Here is a 22,760-nt window from a genome sequence, read left to right as displayed (position 1 = left end):
CTTCTCTGTGCTGTTCCACGGACACATCCACGGTCCGTGGATCATGGTCTTTGTCCGTGGAACATGGTCGTGGAACTCACGGTTCACGAAATGGTTCCCATCGTCTCGTTTGATCTCCAATCCTTATGGAACCTTCTTACCACTTGTTTATCACTTCATTACAATCTCGGGGACGTTATAACTCTTCTCCACAACATCCTTAAGGCACCATTAACTCAATACTCATAGTTCTCGTCCGACACACTAACTTATAGCTCGCTTCTCTAACAACTTTCTTGCCTTAACTCGGATGCCTTTGGAAATCTTAATTAGGGCCATCACACACTATTTCTTACTTAACCAAACCTCGTATTCATCATGCCCTTCGCGAGTCTATTCACTTGTACTCTAAGGGGAAATTTTTGAGGTGTAACAGTATTTAAACCTAGCGGGTAAGATATCAGAAGAAAGAGAGTTCAGGTCAATTTCTCGACTTGTGGGCTAAATTGGAGATTTTTTCATAATAGCCCCCAGAGGATGGGGTGTCGTTTTGAGAAGAATGGTTGGGATAGGAAGGAGTAGGCAAGGAAGGTTACAAAAGAGAGTTTACTTCATCTAAAGAATAGAAAAGATTTGGTTGAACTTGTGGTTTGATCTCTTGCCTTATGTATAACCCAAATGGGGGAGATGAAATGTTTGGTATTCAAAAGGACACAACTTCCCATGAAAGGTAGCTTTATGTCAATCATCTTGATTAAAGGGTTGCCAGCATTTCACAGCAGGTGCATTGATTTCAGGCTTGACGATTGTCTTTTCGAATGAATTAATGGGACAATTCGTTTTTCCTCCATTAAGTAAGGATAAGACCGGTGTTGTTTCAAATTCACTCCCCGGTATCACTTCTTTCCATTGGAGATTGGGGGGACTAACTGTATACATGACAAGATACAGCTCGACACATGGCAGGATGGTAATGGAACACGTGGCAATGGGGGAGAAACGTGATGAAGAAAACTCATTTAATTTGAGTGAGAAGCCCCGGAGACATCCAGAGTAAATTCGCGAAGGCAATTGTACCGGGTCATTAATAGGAGAATAACGTTATGTGACCGGTCCGGATACGAAGCAAGCGTTACAATCCAGAATTAAATCTGTATTTATTATTCATTATTAGAATTTAATTACAGCTTAAGAGCTTATGTATTTGTACTATAAAAAGGAGCATAACAGCCCTGGAAAAGGCATCTACTATAAAAAGGAGCATAACAGCCCTGGAAAAGGCATCGAATAACAATCACTGATACTCATTCTCTCAAATTCATTCTTTTCAATTAGCATTTTACTTTTTCTTTTGCACCGGAATAGTACTCATTTTCTAAGAGCCGAAACACATACTTGTTCCACCGAGGAAACCCATCTAAGGATTTGCTCCTAGGATCAACAGAGCCAGGCTTAATTATTCTATTATTACTTCTTTGCCATCTCATATATCTTTTACTCGACTGATTTTAATAATTATCATAGGTTTTATTCCATTCATTTATAACAAAACAAGTCATGTATCCTTTAAATCACAAATAAATTCAGCAGTTATCTTTTTAGGGTAAATAAAGTTGGTCATCGCCGGTTCTATACTCGAGTGGACATATTGTCAAATGTGAATAAGTTTATGTTTTTTTCCTGTCAATATATGTATACACTTTGTAATAATTTGACTTCCATCATATTAAAACATATATAAAGTTTGTCTAATGTGATGAGGCCACAAACACCTCACCATATCCCGATTCATGTTGAAGACATGTAGTAGGTAAATAAAGTGTATTTTTTCGAATAATTTAAACTTTGAAATGAAGTTTTCATATGATTTAATATGGTATCGGAGTATGTGGAGATCTTGCGGTCGAGTTTCATCAGTAGAGGCGGAGTTAGAAGCCAGGTTATCAATTCGGTTGAACCCAATAACTTTTGCTAAAACAATGTATATTTTAAAAAATCATTAAATTTGTACACATATTAAATTTGGAATCCAATTATTAGCACTTAAACTCGACGTTCTAAAACCAAAACCTATAATTAATGTTGAATCAGGCCGGGCTCCGCTTCTGTGTCAACATCACCCATTATCCAAAAAGAACTTTCAAGTATTTGGTCTATGAAAACAAATCAAACATGCGTGTGAGACAGCGTGTTGAACAAATAATTATTAACTAAATAAAAGTGCAATCTCTTTAATAACTTAATTTTTTCGATGAGATGATCATAAAATTTAACAAGATCAACTGCAATTGTCCAACTGCATTAGCAACTTGAACTCCCAACCTATCGTACGTAGAAAGTGGATGGACTCTGTCATTAAAGGATCTCCCGCTCGTCTCTTATTTATTTGATTCAATATGTCTATAGGTTAGGGGTTCGAGGCGTGGAAACAACTACTAATGCTTGCATTTTTGTCTACGTCATATCTCTTGGATGTAGCTCTCCCCCAAACCCTACTAATTAATACCGGATACTTTGTGCAGCGGGCTGCTCTTTGGGATAACTAAGGTATTATAATATCTAGATATACTTTAATTTTTAGCATTTTCATTTGGAAAGTAGAGAAGAAAAGCTAAATAACCATATGATAAGGGGCATTAAGGGTATACATTATCCAGCATATAATTGGTTTCTTTCAGACCATAAAGGAGCTTGGTTTATGCCGAGGGGAGCTCAAGAATATACCCACGTGAAAATCTGGAGGGATTTTGCTTTTGGACGTTCCTTTAGGAAGGTCATTGGGTTTCATAGAAATGCAGATACATATGTCAAATAATGCAAAAAAAAAAAAAAAAAAAAAAAAAAAAAAAGGAATTGAATATCAAAACCAATACACTATGGATGTGTCAACAGCTTACAGTTAGATCATCAACAGCAAAAATCAGGGGAAACGGAGACATTGAATAGCTGATACTGAAGCTGAGGCAAGCCCATGTGCAACACCATATATAATTGTAGTATCATGGAAGAATAGCCCAAAAAATAAAAGGAAGAAATTCTGATTCTCATAGTTACATCAACCAATAAACACATGACATGTATCTCTTAACGGTTGTTCCTTTTGTCTCGAAGTATAGTGCAAATGTGCAATATGGTAAATTTTCGCCTCGCTGGAAGAATGGGAAATTGAGCAGAGAAAACCAAGGATTTCTCATATAAAAGGAAGTTACACTTCTGGATGGCGCTTTGAATTTGATGATATCGAATACTTTGGCTTGCACACAAATTGAAGAGAAAACTTACTGAAAGAGGAAAGAAAACTGTTAAGAGCCAACCATATTAATTGTAATTAATTAATTAATACACATTCTCACATTAATATTATCATGGTAAACTAATATAACTTGGTGTAAATACGTAACGAAAATAAGTTTTTCCGGGCACGGCCTCGTGAACACAAATGGTGATGTATGTAGCCGTTGGCACTACAAGAAAGTACAGAAATGACAACAGCTCTTTTGGCAACAAAAATAATATAATTGGCAAAATTCAATATTTGGCATAACTTAGTTTTATTGTTGGCATATATCATGAATCTTTTAAAAATAATTCTTTTTGTTACCAAATAATATAAATTTGTTGCTATAGTATTGACTGTTGTTGCAAAAAGTACTTTTGACAACAATAAAAAAATTGTTGCACATCGTTATAATAACGCCGTTGGGAAAAGTTTATGCAACACCAAAAAATGTTGTTGCCAAAAGTACTTTTTGCAACAATAGTCTATCTACGGCAACAAAAAATATTTTTGTTGGCAAATGTCTTATTTCTTGTAGTGTGGTGTATTCACACACTATATATATTTTGAGTTTTAGTTATTATTTTATCAGTGTAAATAAAATACACTATCTAGTCATTCAAATGATATTGACATGTTACCCCCTTAAAATGTGACATTTATATCTTAATATAAGACAAGTTAAGAGTTATAGCCGGTAAAGATACCTGATTAAAAAATATACTAACAATGTATATAACTCAAGCTCAAATATTTGTACAAAGTTCTCATTCATTGTCGATCTCTATAAAATGCTTCGTTTATAATGGCATTATTGTGCATTCAATATCTTAACATTATATATTCATCTCAATGTTAAGTATTATGATTGGTATCCAAGCGATTCCATGCCTTTTGGGTTAGGCAAACAACGTCTCCATCGAGGTCGGCGATGATTCAAATTGTTTTAAGAGGACATGTGCAATTCATTATTGAGCGGAGAAAGAGTGAATTAGCAGATATATATGCAGCTGTGTTATTGTAACTGCTTGCATGTAGGAGTATATGATTTATTGATCATTATCGAATATATTAACCATTTAATAACGACACGACTTTCAATAATCAAAACCACAACAATAATAAGTCGAGATCGATTATATAAACCCTTACTAATTATATTTACCATTTAAAATCTTTCGACCCAGAAAAATTGAAAAATTCATATAAGTTTGTTTATCTAAAGTTAGGGGTTGCTTTGGTAAATAGTTAGGAGTTATAAGTTATTCATATATTAAATCTTGCTTAAGCAATAGAAGTATCATGTTTGGTAGATTCTTTTGCTATGTATAGAATTCAACATATCTAATATAGTGTTTGGTTTGCAATTTAGAAAACCGCATAACCAAGTACATGTATAGGTTACACTAAAAAAGCTAAGAAAACGAGTATATTGCTGTTTGGTTAAGCATGCTTTTAATTTTATAATTTTTTTTCTTAAAAGACCGACTTCGAAGTCGGTAATTTAATAATAAATTCCACAAAACACATGGTGACCTCATAGGTTATATTATGAAGGAAATATTTTTAAAAAAATAAATATATATTTAATTGGGCGACCTCGCGTGGTAATGCATAATTAAAAAAAATCTAAAAACAATTTTTCGGTCGACCACGCGAGGTCGGAATATTTAAAAATAAAAATAATTAAATTACGAACCTCATGCGCTAAATCAAATTAATATGACATACCTAATTACACCACTTTTCCCCATTTTCATTTCCCCTAACTAATCGCCGCCCATCGCCCATCGCTCATCGCTCATTGCCCGCCGTCCGATTCCCGACGTCGCGATCGCGCCGTCGACCGTCCAACCTAGGTATTTATTTTTTTCCTTTTTGGTCGGTTTTCCACAAATTTTTAAACATATGTCGTTTTCCTTCTCCTAAATATACAAACATACATACATGCCCCCTTATTCATTATCATATAGTACCAATTATTTTTCTCCTCTCCGTCTCCGTTTTTAGGGATTCAGGTTCACATTTCTTGTTGATCTTTGCGATTTCGGGATCGATTTCCATTCTTGATTAAAGTAGATTAAAAAATCTATGAGATTGTTATTCGGTTCCTAGCCATTAAATCTTGACGGATTAGGTTTTAGTTTGTCCTTAAATTAATACCTTCCAAGAGTTATTGATTAAAATGGAAAGTTGGTAAATTTGTTAATTTACGGAATAATTTGAGGACCATTTTTAATAGAATTTTTGCATATCTCTGAGATTTATGAAAATAAATGATTACTCTTGAAGTTTGTTTCGTAAACAAAATTTCTCATTGCTTAATATGCTCTTTGTTTACTGCAGGGACATCATGTTTATTTATCAAATGGTAAAATTACAAGTAGATGAAGTGGTTCATGATTGTCATTATTCATACATTTATAATGTGCATTTTCCATAAAAATAAATAAATAAAATTTTCAATATATCAACCACATGAAGTTAAAAATAAATAAATAAAGCTTATATAGTCCACAAGCAATTTACGCCCATGGTTGTTAATGCTTTTACTTAAAAAGTAATAATTTAATATACCGACCACATGGGCTTTTTAATTTTCCTTTCTTTTTTTTGATGAATCATGTACTCAACTAAAGGGAATCATTTGCACTTTTTTCCGACCTCGTGATTTTGAGCTGGTCTTTAATTTTTGTTTTCGGCGGTTTTTAGTAGTGTTATGAAGGAAGCTATGTATTATTTTTTGCGAGATATAAATTTATATTTTCGCATCGTATATAGTATTCGACACCCAAGATCAAAAGGGCGTGATCTAGTGATCAATAAAGTGAAAAAAATCATGAGGTTTTAAGATTAAATCACGAGGTTTCTTTGTCCTAAAGTTATACCTTCCAAGAGTTAGAAACCAGATTTCTAGGAATGAGATTTTTAATAGAAATTTTGCATATCTCTTGAAATGAAAATAAATGATTCACTTGAAGTTTGTTTTAAACAAAATATAAAGGCCAAAAATGCAGGAAAGTGACAGCAAAATTACAAGTAGATGAAGTGGTTCGTGAAGTTACAAAGTGCATTTGCCTACAGGCCTAAGTTTTCCATGCTAATATAGTCCACAAGCAGCCCATTTCGTAATGGGCTTTTAAAAGCCTCAACTAAAGGGTCATTTGCACTTTTTCCCTATTTTGAGCTGGTCTTTAATTTTTGTTTCTTAAGGGAACTAATTTTGTACCGTGCAATTTCTTCGACGCGCCGCTTAAAACTTCTGCCCGCTAGGCATGAGTTCGGTTCCTAATTACGGACAAAATTTAAAGATGAGCCCGTTTGGAGAGAAAAAATTAAAGAGCAATCAAAAGGATAAACCGTGCAATTTCTTCGAGCTTTTTGGGTTCTATTCCAACGAGGTCCCAAAGATATACTTTCTCCGTCCGCTTTTGCTTATCCACTATATTAAAAATAGATATCCACTTTTATTTGTACAATTTGAAAAATCAAGACAATTTATTACTTAGTTCCTAATTATCCTTGTTATTAACTATAATCATTTCCAATGCATTTTCCAATATATTGAAACTACTACTCCTTCCGGATAAAAAAGAGTATCTACTTATCCTTTTTTCTTTGGTCAAAGAGAGTGTCCACTTATCAAATCAAGAAAGAATTAATCTTATTTTTTCTAGATTTGTATCTATTAAGTGCTATGTGATCAAATCTCAATATCTATTTAATTAGGGTGAAATTATCTTCTTCTTCTTTTAGGAATTAGTATTTTCTTAAGAATGTGTAAATAACTAAGTGGACACTCTCTTTTATCCAAACAGAATATTATATTCAAAGGTTGATATGATAGAAAATTTATCATTTTATTTAATCACTTTTTAAGGGCGTTAAGTCAAACTTGGATAAATAAAAATGGATGGAGAGGTATTAGTTCAAGATAATACGGATAATTTTTTTTTCAAAAAAATATAAAAATAATTCAATATTTTTTTTGCTGGAAAAAAAATTAAATGATTGAGTTATTTTAGTGAGTAAAAAATTATTTGAGGGTAAAATAATTTTGAAGGGTTAGGATGATGTTACGTGGCAAGTTCAGTAATTTCATAGTTACGGGATATAATTAGTAACAAGTATAACGAAGAAATGTATGGCCTATAGTTACTACTCAGTTGGGGCACGGTAGGACCGAGGCTAAATCACGTAGGCTGTCCTACTCATCTTAGACTCAATGCATAAATCCCAAGATGCTATTCATGAATTGTGCGTTCCCAAGACAATAAATAACTTAATGGACCATTAATATTAGAATCTCATTAAGACACCACATAAATTAGAAGCATAAAATATTATACAAGTACAAGTCACGTTATTTAAAATTCAAGTTTTAATTGAGTATGCAATGTGGGCAGGTAAATGTTTTCTTAGGCCTTATTTGTTTAAGTCGTTAAGTGCGTTTGTTTGCGCTAAGATCTAAAGATTAGGTCGAATAGGTCTTAATCATTAAGATCTTGAACGGCTTAATAACATTAAGAGGTATTTTTGTATAGAACTTTTTTATCACCAACTCCAACCCCAACGACTCCATGTCGTTGTTTAACCCCCAGTAGCTCTCCTCCGGCCACCCCACCCATCGTTAAGATCTCCACCCCCCACTCCCTCCCCCCCACCCCACCACCGCGCGGCAATACCACCCCACACCACCTATCTTTATCCCACCACCAATCCCTACCCCATTTTTATACCCACCCCACCCCCCACGCTAGACCCTTTCCACACCACCCACCCCCCCCCTCCACCACCTCCTACCCCGGCTCCCCCGCCACTTGATCCACCCCGACCCACCGCCCACTCATCCCTCCCCCTCTTACCACCCGTATAAAACATCTCCACCATTACTAGTGAATATAAATGTTTCATTTTTTTTATCAAATAATTTTTTTAATTAAATTTGTATTTATTTTCTACTATTTAGTTACATTTTAATTTGAATAGTATATTTATTATGTTTAAATAAACACATTATGCACATTCAGATATTGAAAAACAAACCGTCTTAATCATTCAGTGTTCAGACCTAGAGGCAACATCTTAATGATTCAGATGTGCATTCAGATTCAGATATCTTAATCTTAATGAAAACAAATGAGGCCTTATTTTAACTAGTGCAGAACAAAACAGAAAACCAAAAATCTTATCGCTAAATAGTTACTTCTTCCGTCTCATTTTAACTAGGGAAAAGACATGTTTTAACCCACAGAACTTGGCACAAAAACTCACTTTAGCAACTAAACTTAACTTCTATTTATTTACCCCCCTTAACAACTTACGTTTCAATTATTTTCCACCCCAAATGCTGACCTGGCAAAAAAAAAATAAAAAAAAATAATTAAGAGAGTGAAAAACAAAAAAAGTGGACCCGCTCATATATATATATATATTATTATAAATTAAAAAATAAAAAAAAAATTAAACAATTAAAAAAAAAAAACCATCACCATCTTCTTCACAATCCCCGCGCACAACTCCACCCAACATCTTGACTTCTTAACTCCATGGCCAGCCTCCCCCACCACGGCCATTTGTGTTTTTCTTCCTCTGACTGCCCCGCCCACCCCACCAGCTGCTTTTTCTCTTTCTAAACCCCCCCCCCCGTCCTCTTCCCCACCTTTGTCCACCTCCACCACCACCACGAAATATTTTTCTTTAGTGAAGGGCGACAGTCAATTTCTTTAGTGAAGTTGTTATTCCAAGTTACTTAGAAGTACATAAAAGATAATAATTCATTGAATGGAAATTATAAAAAATTTCATGAGCTTGCTTTGACTTTAGAATTAAGCACATTTAGCTAATTCCAACGGAAGAGGAATATTAAGCGCATGTTATGTTTTAGTTATCTTTTAGGCTTGTGAGTAGAATATGTTTCATCATTTTTTTGGTTTCTTGATTTTGATTTTGATTTTGATTTTCTTTCAAAAATAAAGTTACGGAAGAAATGGGTTTACTAATAATGGTGGTGGAAGAAATGGGTTTTACTTAAAATGGTGATGGTTGTGGATGTGGGTATTTTGATTTTCTTTCAAAAATAAAGTTATGGTAGAAATGGGTTTACTAATAATGGTGGTGGAAGAAATGGTTTTGCTAGAAATAATGGTGGTTGTGGATGTGGGTTAAAGATGGTGGTGGTGATTTTTTTTTTTTTAAGGAATTTGATGAAATTTGGTGGGAGATGATGGTGGTGGTGGGTGTGGATGTGGATTAAAAAGATGATAGTGATGATTTTTTTTTTTTTTTAAGGGCGGTTCGTCAATTTTTGCGGCGGCGACGTCGGCGGAAAATGCGCGGCGCGCGGCATTGGTGGTCTTGGGTGAGGATGAGGAGAAAGAAAGAAAGAGAAAGAAAAAAATAATAAAAGAAAAACAAAAAATGATGTGTTGGTAATTTTGACATGGCAATGATGTGGCAACGCAAATGATGTGGCATTGACGTTATGGCGCGAGAGTGTAATACACCTCCCATTATTGAGAGTGGTATTATTTTTTTGGGGTGGAAAACAATTGAAACGTAAGTTGTTAAGGGGGGTAAATAAATAGAAGTTAAGTTTAGTTGCTAAATGAGTTTAAATTCTTCGGGGGTTAAAACATCATTTTAACTATTGGTTTGAACTTTTTTCATGTTCATTAAAAAATAAGAAATATAAGGGACAGTTCATTAGGTTATCCCTATTTCTTAGATATTTTTTTTTTAAAAAAATTATGCAGTACTCCTAAAGTGTTGAATCAATTTTTTGAGTTAAAGTGACCAATTTGGGACGGAAGGAATACTATACCATAGGAAACATCTAATTTGTGACTCACACAACTAACAAAGTGTAAAATTTATGGACCTAAAATTTGTGACCCAAGAATATAAGATTTTGAATTTAATTTTACGTGAGACAAAAAGAAGTTTCACACATTATTCGTGTGGTAGGTTGCAACTTCCAAGAAGGAAAGCGGATCTCTTCTCTCACTCTATCTAAGATATTTTGGATGATTATACATGTATATATAATGAGTTAGCTTCTACTATTACATAATTATGATTATAATTCCAACACATTTCTATCAAGTGACAGTAGAACTTGAGTTTCAACTTGGTCAAATGGCATTTTTGTGAAACTTACTTTCGGCCATGTCCGGAAAGTTTGAGAACTCTCTTTAAAGATTTTTTCTCAAATTTGTTGAGTAAATGTTCACATGGATAAGTAGAAAATAAAAAAATAAAAAAATAACAAGAAAGAGAGAGAGAGAGAGAGAGAAGAAAGAAAAAAAAAAAAAAGGGAAGATGGGTACGGCGAACCTGTCTGAGACCGAAACTCTATAGTCGAGTGATGTAACTTGCAAGATTAAGAGTTGTAACTGGGGCTGGACGTAAATATTGAAAATTGAAAAATCGATCGAAAGGCAGCTTGAGAAACTTGGCGAAATCGAAAGAATCGAACCGCAAAAGTTTGGTTCGGTGGTGTTCGCCTTCAAAAATCGAAACCCGAAATAGCGGAACCGAACTTTGATGAAACCGAACCGAAGAACCGAAATTTATACATTATCCAAAAAAATTAAAATAGTCCAGTCCCATTAAGTTTAAGCCCTAAAAAAACCCAATTGTAATAAGCTCTCTTTTGCTTTTGTATCCCTAATTTTTCACTTCAGTTGAGAAAATTAAATATTCTTAACAAAGAAAGGTGACTAGGATGTGTCTTTAGGATTAATGTATGTCCTTTATGTGTTTTCTTAATTATTCTTACTGTATGTATATAACACCTAGTAATCCTATATTATGGTTATGGTTTTCTATCCTTGTGTATCCTGTTTGTTTATTTGATTTTAATTTGTTAGTTTTATATTTTGTTGCTTTTGAGAGTATGAATTAGTGTAAATGGAATCGTTTCTAATATCATATCAAAAAAATCGAAACCGAAAGAATCGAACCGAACTAGTTTGGTTCGGTGTTCGGTGTCCACCTTCAAAAAACCGAAATCGAAATAGTCAAACCGAAGTTTGATAAAACCGAACCAAAGAACCGAACGCCCACCCCTAATTGTAACGGCTATATTATCGTTGGTTCTTTTTTGCTTATCAAACATTAGTTCTTAATCTAATTATGCCAATGAAGCATTTAAGATGAAGATTTAGCTATAGTGCCCCCATTTAACTTAACAGATTGAGAGAATCTTAGTATCTCAGTTGGTTGACTACTTGAACTTTCACCTTGTTGGTGAGCTGCGACGAATGCAGTATTTTCACTGAGAAGGTTCGAAAAATAAAAATGTCGTGATTGAGAGTTGAACTTGGAACCCAAAGGTGAATTTTGATCCTCCTAAATCACTCTATATATACGGTCCCGGACCCTAGATCAGCCCTTGTTGGTGAGAGGGTTCGATTCACCACCTTATAACACCACCATACCCCCCACCCTCGCCTCCCCCTCCCCCCCCCCCGCGTAAAAAAAATTAACGGATTGAAGTTAATTATTAACCATCAATGGTCCAAAAAGTAGTTTTAAATGTCAAAACTGATGTGTTTCTACGTTTTTCTGTTAAAATAATTGAAATACCATTACAGTTATTTATATTGGCAATGAACTGTATTATTACAAGATTCTTAATTTTTAATTGATTCAAATACAAAATAACTTTTATCTCAATCTACTTTAAATGCTAATCATATTAGACCAGAATAAATTTAATAAACAATGAATCCAATAATAACATATAAGTTTGTAAGTAAAAATATACACAAATAGTTCTCAATATATTTACAAAGAAAATACAAGCGCTCAAGTTTCTTTTTTGTTGCCAAGTAAATACAAATATTTAACTACATAACAGTCAACACTGTATCGACGCCAATTTTCAACAGGTAAAATGAAATTGGCATTAAAATCCATCAATTATAACGATCAAAAAACGAGAAATTTATCTAATTTCAATTTACGATGTAGAAATTTATCTAGTAAATTTGTGAGTCATAACTCATAAGCGTGTTTGCTCAGGGTAGAAATCCGTGAATTTAACATGTATATCTACCAACAATTATTAGTAGGGTTTTAGCCAAAACTTAGGCTTAATAGAATAAGAGGTTGTACCCCAAAAATGGTAGCAGATAGCCAAATCCTTATTTTTAGTAATATTGCCCGATTTATGCATTCACCACCAACTGGATTAATTCCTTTGATCCTCCATTCTCCCTTCACCTATGAAATCACGGAATTTCACAAGTACTATCACATACCTCTCTCACTTCATCAATGGTAACTCACTAAAAATTCAATCTTGAAACCGCAACTAAACACAAGTCTCAAACTTTTGCAGGTTTTTTAATGGGTGTGATTGGATCTCATTGACAACACCTAGACGAAGTTATATACAAAATTAGGGGAAGATTGGAGGTGATTTGGAGTCAAAATTCAGACTTTGAAAAACGTCATTGTGATATGTGTATATCACGTTGTGTGTGTATATATATATATATAAACAAACACACACAACAACAACAACAACAATAACATACCCAGTATAATCCCACAAGGTGGGGTCTGGGGAGGGTAGAGTATACGTAGACCTTACCCCTACCTCCCAAGGTAGGGAGGTTGTTGACACCTAATTTTTGACCTCCCGTAATTTACTTTGATTACTCAGAGTCATTGGAAAGTAAATAAAATGAGCTATGCACCTTAAAGGGTTTAAATGATTTTTATAGGTTGTTCAGATCAATATTTTATTCCTTTAAATTGGTGAAAGGTTTTCATGACATCACGAATCTATTTAAAAATTAATTGGCACTTTTATGACATTTGTGAGATGGTTGTTAGATTCAATCAAAGAAAAAAGGGCTTTTTGTTTTAAAATAATAATCATTATTTAATTGTTAAAGTTTCAAAAAATCAAAATTAGTAAATACTTTATTCCCTGTAATCCATGGAGTGTGAGTAAATTTAAATAATTAACCATTTCAACCTTTAATCTTTAATTTTGCATAATTGTGTAATTTGTCAAAAATTTATTTATAATTATCTGTAAATGTTTTAATTATTCAATTAATTGGTCCTTATTGCAAATTGATGTTTGAATTATTTAATTATTTTTGTTATGGCCACAATTAATTTGACCAATTCACGGTTTAAGGAAATTGGGGTCATTTGTGTAAAATTAGGGTCTTAATGGCCTTGATTGAAATAACCAAATTCGTTGGCTTAAATTAATTAAGGTCATTAATGCAATTTAATTTTCAAACCTACTAATCAGGCCAAATATGGCCATAATTGAAATAACCAGCTAGATTAAAATCAATTAAAGCCAAATTTGGCCATAATTGAAATAATTAGTTGGATCAGAATCGATTAAGGCCATATTCGCAATTTTAAGCCCATGAACACAATTGGCCATTTTTTTAAATTATTTTAATAGGTTAATTATGTCCAAATTTTATCTATAATTAAAATATCATCAATTTTAATCTTTATCTAATTATCAAAGTATCTTTATATATATATATATATATATATATATATATATATATATATATATATATATATATATATATATATATATATATACACGTATATATACATATATATATATATATACGGGCCGGCCATTTAATTTTAAAATGCGGACCGAGTCCGGCCAAATGGGCATGACCGGCCCGATCCCACATCTGATAAGGGGAATACACCCCCTTCACATTTTATTTCACACCAAACGCCCCTTCCCCTTTCTCTCTCTTTCTCTTCCACGTAAAACCCTAGCCGCTGCCTGCAAATTCTTTTCTCTCTCGTCTTAAAAATGGAAAAATCACAGTGCATGTGTAAGACGCGCAACTTTGCAGCTTTATTTTCGTGTAAGAAATTAATGTTGAGGTTGTTTTTACCCAAATCTTGCTAAAATCGGTAATGAAACCTTTTCCTTTTTGCTTTTCTTTAAATTTACTTAGTCCAAGTTGTTTGTTTTGTCTGATTTTTGTGGTATTGTGTTCATTTGCTTGATTTTCATTGGTTGAGGGTTGAAAGGTTTGGATCGAGCCAAATAGAGCTCAGATCTGGCCATTCATTTAGTTGATAAGTCGTTTAAGCAATAGATCTATTTTGTGAGTTCATTTCTTGGGGAAGACTGTTTGTCCCACATCGATGTTCGGAAGGTTGGAACAATTTTTGGGGTTCTATTCAACCCTCTTACAAAAAATAGTTTTGAAAAAAAAAAGAGTTTTCAGAGGTCAGAAAAATTGGAAAAATTAAAAGAAGGCTAGAAACTTCGAATTCCAAGCCTGTTAAGTATATTTTTTTTAAGACTTCGACTAGTTTGAGGTTTTCTGAGTTCTAAAAATTTATTTTCCTTTTTGTTTTCGAGTCTGTATGGCTGAGTGTGGTCTTGGAAGCACAAAGAGCTTTCAAATTTATTTTTTTGACCAAGGCAACACTTTTAAAAGGTAACAATCTATCCTTTTACTCATTTTGTTATTGTTTAGTGGTTGGTTTATGTGATAGTAGCCTGTTTGGTGATTAGTTTGTTGTTGGATTACTTTTTGGTTCAACTAAGTGACAATGTGCCACTTGGGTAATGTTTAAGGTTCATTAGCTTGTTTGGATGTGGAGATTACTTCCCTTATTTTCAAAGTGCATGTTTAACATTAGTAAATAGTCGTTGATATGGACTGAATATATAAGTTTTAGATAATGTGTTGATGTTGTGCCATCGATATGGATGAGCAAGTTGTTGTTGTGTTTTGTTAGATGATTGGAATTTCCTATTTGGCTACTTCAAACCTTAAATATGACAAGAATAGGATTACATGAGTCATTATAAGTAATTTAGTGAACCATTAACTCAGTACTGATCCTATTTGAATGCAGTAGAATGCTAAAGTGCGGTGATGATCCGTTTTAAATCATTTAAGGCAGTTGCTCTCTCTTGGATGAGACTATGTCAAACTTGATTCTTCAATCTACTTCCATAGGTCTGTATGCTTTGTCTATGTTAACTGGGTAGCATGAATTATAATTAGGATAAACAAGTAAAGGATCATGATTAAACTGAGGTAAGGTTTAAGGAATCTAGGCATACTTACATGAGTCTTTGATGTGTTTAAGGCATTAGAGTATGGTCAAGAAGGGCCTGTTTGCATCTGAGTGGGTCTCGGTCTATATGAATCTGTTTGAATGTGTTTGGATTAGCCTAAAATAACTTTGAATAATTGTATGCTATACATTAAAGGTAATTTGAAACAACAACACCCTAGAATATGATGTAGAAGGCTTAAAATGAAGGTTGGGATTAAAGTTCATTTGTTTGGTAACAGGATCCTAAATGGTTCATTAAAAGCTAATGAAGGTCCATGAAGTTCTAAAAATCATCTAAAATGAATCAGAATACTTAGATGCCACTAGGATCATTGTGTGTCCTGTTTGTTTCATTTGAACAGATTTCAGTCCTGACATTCATAATATCAGATCCTCTTTTTTTCATATCTAATTCATGTCTGATTTTCTCAAGAGAAGTCTAAAGGGATTAAAAAAGATAATTGAGTCCTGATGTGCTCTTGACTATTGAAAATGAAAAAAAGGAGTTGTTTGAGTCTAAAGGTTGGTGCTAAGTCTTAACTTAAGCTTTTAAATCATTAAAATGTTCAATCCTTCTCAAGGTGTTAATGTCTAGAAAGGAATTCAAAATAATGTTGCATAGTTGAGACCATAGATTGAGTTGATTAAAATTGCTAACTTATGCAGCCAACTAGATGTTTAGAGGAAATTTGTTTTAAGGGCAGTGTGAAACTAGTCCTGACCCTAAGGCCTTAGTGATTGCCATTAGGAGTGAGGATAAGGTAAAGGAGTTGAGGTTGCCTTGGGAGAGTAAAAGGTGAGCTTAGGTATGAACTGGAGGTAGTGACCAGTGAGACCTTTGATCCTTTTTTTACTGAAAGTAAGATTCAGGAGAGGGATGTGGAGGTGATGACCTCACCCTATCTTATTTCCCTTTCAGGACCCTGAGGCTTCCTTGTCTCCTAAACCTTGTTCTCATGACTGTGAGATTCATAGAGATCTTAGGATTGGCCAGGGATAGTTTATCATGCCTTGGGGGGATTCTTGAGATTTCATGTTATTTAAAATCAATTTAAAACAAAGGGTAAGAGTTTGTCACATTTTGTCATAATTAAGGGGATTAAAAACTGCTATTAACTAAGTTCTAGGGTTTAATTACTCACCAGGGTCTGAATCCATGTTCTCAGAGTTTAACCTGCTTGCTTTTCTGTTTGCTTCATATTTAATATGTTTAAAACTGGTGTGATACATTTATGTGTGGACTTGCCTATGTGATGTACTAGACTTAGTTTGAACTTAGGAAAAAGGCATTTAGTTAACCTAAGATTGGTGAGAATCCTTTGATCTTAAACCTGAACTGTGGCACTTAGACTTTAGTGGGCATTATAGTGTAACTTGGATTAAAAAATGTAAAGTTGTACTCTGTATAGTAAGGTTTGATTCTATGCTGTTGGTGTGTTTAAAATCCTGTCATGTTCAGAACTATGGAATGAGGTAACTGAATATTGAGTCTGTGTTTTAAAAGATGAATAGTGATAAGTTGAAATTTGGTTTGATGTTGTTGTTTGGGGATATGGTGAGTATTCTTAAAAGCAGTTTGAACCACTTGGCCTAGGATGGTCTTTTCAAGACACCTCAAAGAGGGGGCAGGGAAGAGTCAAGCCTAGCTTGACTCATAGTACCTACCCTCCAAATGACGGGTGTCATGACCAACCTATAGACCATGGGGGGCATTCCTGTCTTGAGGGTATATTGGCTTTCCTTGAATCTCACTATTTTTTCAAAGGACTGAAAATAGAAAGAGTTGGGAAATTTGGTTTGTTTAAAGGTCTAAAGGTAACTTAGGAAGTTAAGAAAAAGGAACTGGTTATTTCAAGAGGATGATCTTTGCTTTCTTTTAAAGAGAAATGAACTAGTTTAAGACTATTGATAACAAATGTCCTGTTAGGAGTTTAAAAAATCTAAGTCTGCAAAGAATTGTTTTGGACTTTATGCCATTCTTTTTTTATGAGGTTTGTTGACATACATAGCTGGTTCTTTCTTTCTTTATTTCAAGTAGCAACTTACATAAAGTCTTGTTGTGAATGTGTTCTTACTACTGATTGGACTAAAACAAAGGTTCATTTCTGTGGGTCTTTCCTAGGAATATAAAGTTGTACAACCTCAGTTCATTTAATGTTGTTTAGTCCAGACCTCTTGGCTCTCTGTTACATCCCGTATTTTGAACGATGGGACGATTCGTCTTGGGTGATCATAAGTTATGGATAATTTCTTCTCTTTGTCTACATCCTTCTCCGTGCTTATAAGGATGACTTAAGGGACCATTTCATTATCATCTCAAGACTTAGAAAAATCGATTGGAAAAAAAAAGTTGAAGGGTTCTCAAGACCAAGATTAAGCCTTCCCAAAATTTTTTTCTATCAAATCTACTAAATCGAGGGTGCTTGATAACGTGGAGTTGTTGTTTCAAGCGTTGGATTGTTCGTTTTCATCCTTGGCCAACTTTGGACAAGTTGAGGAGTTGAAGAAAGGTAAATTCTAATGATGAGTTATGGAAGGTTTATGTGTGTTGTTGTATGTTGATATGGATGAAATTCATGAGATATAGCATGATGAAGTTGAGCTTCTAATTGCAGGATGTTGTGTGTCTAAGTGATGAATTAAGTTTATGTCCATGTTTGGTTATTGTGGAGTATTGAAATGAATGAAAATCATGAGGTATGTATGTAAGGGACAATGGTTTAGTTTTCTTGGAATTAATGTGAATAAGAGAATGATTCAAATTGGTATTGTTGAGGGCTCTTTGGAAGGTTTGGTTTAAACACATAATAGTGTGGATATACACAAAATATATACTCGGGTTTGGGGATTTCGTTAATTGTAAAAAAATGGGTTTTGGGTTGATAATTGAATATACGTTAGTTTGATTACACTTGGTTTGTAAGTATGTAGGTATAAGCATAATTGGAATATTGTTGGAATGTGTGAAGAAGGATAATGTTCAAATGCGTTTCGAATTGATTGTGGATATATAAAATGATTGTTGGTTTTGTTGTATATATAGTTGAATTTGGTCGAGTTGAATTCTCGCATGTATATATGAGTAAAAGAAGATGGTTTGTTTTTATCACTCTATGCTTGGTTGACTATGTATCTTAAAGGAGAGTGTTAAGTGTTTGGATTTTTATACATCTTAGTTGTACATAGGCTACGACACGAGTCTCGAAATTCTACTCTCACATCAGCATGTCTATGATTCGCTCTCGATATTCATATGTTGATGCTTTGATGTTTTTGAATAATTGATTTTTCATCTCTCTTGAAAATTGCATAAAAGTTGGCTTTCAAAGAGTTTTATTCTTAGACGATGTTGAAACACTTTTAATGTTGTGGGTCCCGCGACCTTCCTTTGTACATTTACGATGACATTTGAAAGAGTTTGGTATGACTTTCCCTTGTATATGAACTACTTCCTATGTGATGATGCTTGTGCACAACTTTGGGACTCTGGTTGTATACTATGGCAATATTGGGTTTTGAGAGTTTGAGATGGTTTGGGGGATATGTCTAGCCACTCCCCGATATCCAGCCATGCCTGGGGTTCGTGAAACCCCTTAGAACTTGTGCGGTGTCGAAAATAAGGGTGGTGACAACCTTTTCCCTTTGGTATGGTATGATTTGGAGTTTTCAGTGAAGCCGGTGTGTGTGTGATTCCTTTGATGAGTGTGTTTGGGTGCCCAGAACTCGGCACTAGTCCTGACCTACGCATCGTGATTGCACTGAAATCTGTCAAGTCCTTTAGTTATGCACTTATTTGATGTGTATAAGAGTTAAAGTTATACTTGTAATCAAATGGGATGTATATGCATATATATATACATGTTAATAAAAAGGATGTATAATTATGCTAGTAATAGGTTCATCAAACATAGACTAATTGTGATTTTTATACCTTTTCTTTTTTTGCCCCTACTTCTCCTGATGATGCTTGTGCACAACTTTGGGACTACGGTTGTATACATTTTGAGGAGATGGTTTGGGGGATATGTCTAGCCAAAGGCCCAATATCCGGCCATACGGGGTTCGTGAAACCCCTTAGAACTTGTTGTCGAAAATAAGGGTGGTGAAACCCCTTTGGTAGGTATGATTTGGAGTTTTCGGTGAAACTATTAAGTCCAAGAAAAGAAATGGGATAATATTATATATGTGTATAATTATGCTAGTAATGGGTGAGAATGGCATGAAGGCCCAACCATTAAGGAAAAGAAAGGGAAGCTAATATTATTGAAAGACAAAATGATCTATTAGGGGTTTGGTACACCCCTAACATATCTCTCTTTTTCCTTAAATTTCATTATGCCATCTTCCTTTTGATTAAAGTGTTGTATTTGTATGATTGTAAAACAAAACTCACATTATTATTGGAATCATTTATGTTTGGACTAGGCATCTTAGGTGAACGGTACATATGACATTTGGTTCGACCTTAGGCCCCCTAACGTGATTTTTCAAAAACCCGGATTAATATAAACGCTTTTCTAAAGGAATAAGAAATGGCTAAAATCAGTAAGGGAATGAAGAGGATTAGTTTCATCTTTACGGAAAAAACATATGTTGTTATCATTTTTTCCTAAAACGAGGCTTAAACATTTTAAACTAGAAGAACGTCTTTCCTAGTTATAAATTCAGTTTTCAAAAAGCTCTTTGTCAGTCCAGGCAGAAAAAAAAAAAAAAAAAAAAAAAAAAAAAAAAGGCTTCAAAATGTGTGTAAATGATATGCTTTCAAAAATGAGTTCTTTCTTTTAGACTAAAAATTAGACGGGAAATGATCTCTAAATATATGCATATGTAGTGTATTTGTATATCAAAACACACATGTTTTTTGGAATTAATTCAGACAAAAGATGGAGTTTTTCAGGGCTAAGGCCCAACCCAAAGATTGTATTTTTAGGCCTAACTTAACCAATTTTTTCAGAAAAGAGATAAGCGAAAATATATTTTGGGCTGAGCCCAGTAACTAAAGAAAGAAGTGAGATTTTTGGCCAGAAAGACAACAGACCAATAACCATTTTTTCAGAAAAAAGAGAACATAAGTATAGGCCAAAGCCCATGTCAAAACAATATGCTTAGGTTGTAAACAATTTGGTTTCAAAGATAAATCTCAAAGACCAAATGTCAGTTGGTTATATAAATCAGACTCTTGCAAATTGAATCCGCGTAACCTATTTGTAATTAGAAAGTTTAGATAAGGACGTTCTAAAAAACGTATTAAACGGATTGATCCGGGCCATGTATGAGTCAAGCATGAACAAAATTTATTTATCCAATACTTTTAAAAGACTTTTATCTTTACAAAAACTACTATTATCCTTATATATGAAAGGAACTCATTGTATCCGGACATTATGAATCCGAACCTAAATACCTTATACGTAAAGGGAATATATTCAATTCTTGTTTTAGAAAATGGTATGCAAAATGACAGAAGTTTTTTCGGGAAATAAATACCAAATAAACAGTTCATGCAAATACTCACACATCGGAATTCGAAAGTCAACCGTATAGCACGGATCCTTAATACTAGGGTGCCTAATACCTTCCCTAGGGGATCACCAGAATCCTTACCTAGAACTTTGGATTAAGAAGGATTTTTCACGGTGTATGAATAAACCCTTCAAAACTAGTTTTCCAAAAAATTAGGTGGCGACTCTTTTAAAACAAAGTCCGAAAGAGCACCAACGAGCTCAAAGTAGCTTTTCCGAGCGCTAACCCCGCCCACCAAAATGTGAACCGTAACAGATGGCGACTCTGCTGAGGACTTAAAGGTTCTAACCATAAGGATTCCAATATAATGTGGGTATATTTGCTTTAAATGTTTATGTGTTTACTTTCCCGTAGTGATCAACTGTCATTGCATGCATATCATCACTCCGCCACTTCTGGCATTTATTTTACACTTTGTTCCAAAGGAGACTTCGCGGAGCACGCGATCGTACCTTCACTATAAAATCAAAATATTTCTTTTGGAACCGTTATGAGGCGGGGTTGGTTCGTGGTCGTCCAATAGCCCTAACGGTTCAGGCCCAGTTATCCTCTCGGGTTCCCGGTCTTTTGTGAAAAGCCCGCTCTAGTAAAACTAGGATAGAGCTAAGCCAATCCCTACTGAACTAAAGCATTCATACCTAGACGAGCTTTGGGTATCTCAGACCTACCTAAAGCTCATTAAGAGAGACCACCCTGTGTTCAGACGGTCTATGACCCGAAAAGCACCACATCTCATTTATGTGTACTATGTGGAAGCAGGTTTTGTGCCTATGTGATGAACCATTGACCCTGTGGGGATGGGGGAATCTTAATTGTGTTCTATTTTGTAGATAGAAGGCCGAATCCATTGACATAGTTGTCGAGGCTCTGGATCTATTGAGATTTTGGTGGGAGTGGTTAGGTGATACTCATAAAAAGACAATTAGCTGCACTCTATGTCACCTACCCCATATCATAACGAATAGAGTAATTGGCCGGACATTGGGACGATAAGGAAATGTTATTCCGCTTCGACGATATTGAGATGACTCCGACCCTGGAGGAGATTAGGGATGCCATAGAAAATAATGGAACCTGTCTAAGGAGACGACACAAGCCAGATCATAACTTGCTATTTCCCCAGAGGCCCACAGTCGGGCAAATCATGAAATTTCTTGCTTTGACTGAGGCGCTCTGGGCACAAGGACCCACTGTATACTTTAGGGACCTGTATCGAAAGTTCGGGGATGTCACCGGGTATACTCTTTATCAGAGGGAGTTCAAGAGTAGAGAAGATTGGGAAACTGTCAGACCTTTGGCATTCGCCATAGCCTTGCTAAGCACTATGGTATTTCCGCAGGATGAGTCATTGGGTGTAGATACTCGAGTAATATACTTAGCCCATGCCATCTTCTATGATATAACCAAGGATCCGGAAACGAGGTATTTTGACCGGGCACCCATCATCTTGGCTGACATTTTTCGGGCTTTAGACAAATGCCAGAATTGCTTCCGATACTTCCAAGGATGTAGCATGTTATTACAATGGTGGATTATCAAACACATCAACATGACTAAAGAATTCCAGTATCTGAGCAACTACAACAGGATAGAATGTCTTACAAATTATTGTTTGAACCTTAGTTACATGTCCAAAGGGACGTGGGCATGCTTCTTTGAGGAGTTGACTGAAGATAGAGTCCAGTGGATGTTTCCTGACTTTATATCCGAGATCGTGCTGGTTCGGGGCAAGAATTGTCCCTTTGTGCCATTAGCAGGGGTTCGAGGAATCCGTCCTCATTATCCATCTCGGGTTTTAAGGCAATTTGGTAGGATACAAGTGATACCTCAGGTAGCAAATCCCGAGCAGTTCATCATTGAGCACACAAAGTAGAAGATCAAGAACGCCGGA

This window comes from Lycium ferocissimum, chromosome 12, assembly GCF_029784015.1.
Source record: "Lycium ferocissimum isolate CSIRO_LF1 chromosome 12, AGI_CSIRO_Lferr_CH_V1, whole genome shotgun sequence".
In the NCBI taxonomy this organism is placed as follows: domain Eukaryota; kingdom Viridiplantae; phylum Streptophyta; class Magnoliopsida; order Solanales; family Solanaceae; genus Lycium; species Lycium ferocissimum.
The sequence above is the reverse complement of the archived record's forward strand: the minus strand, read 5'-3'. Positions refer to the sequence as shown.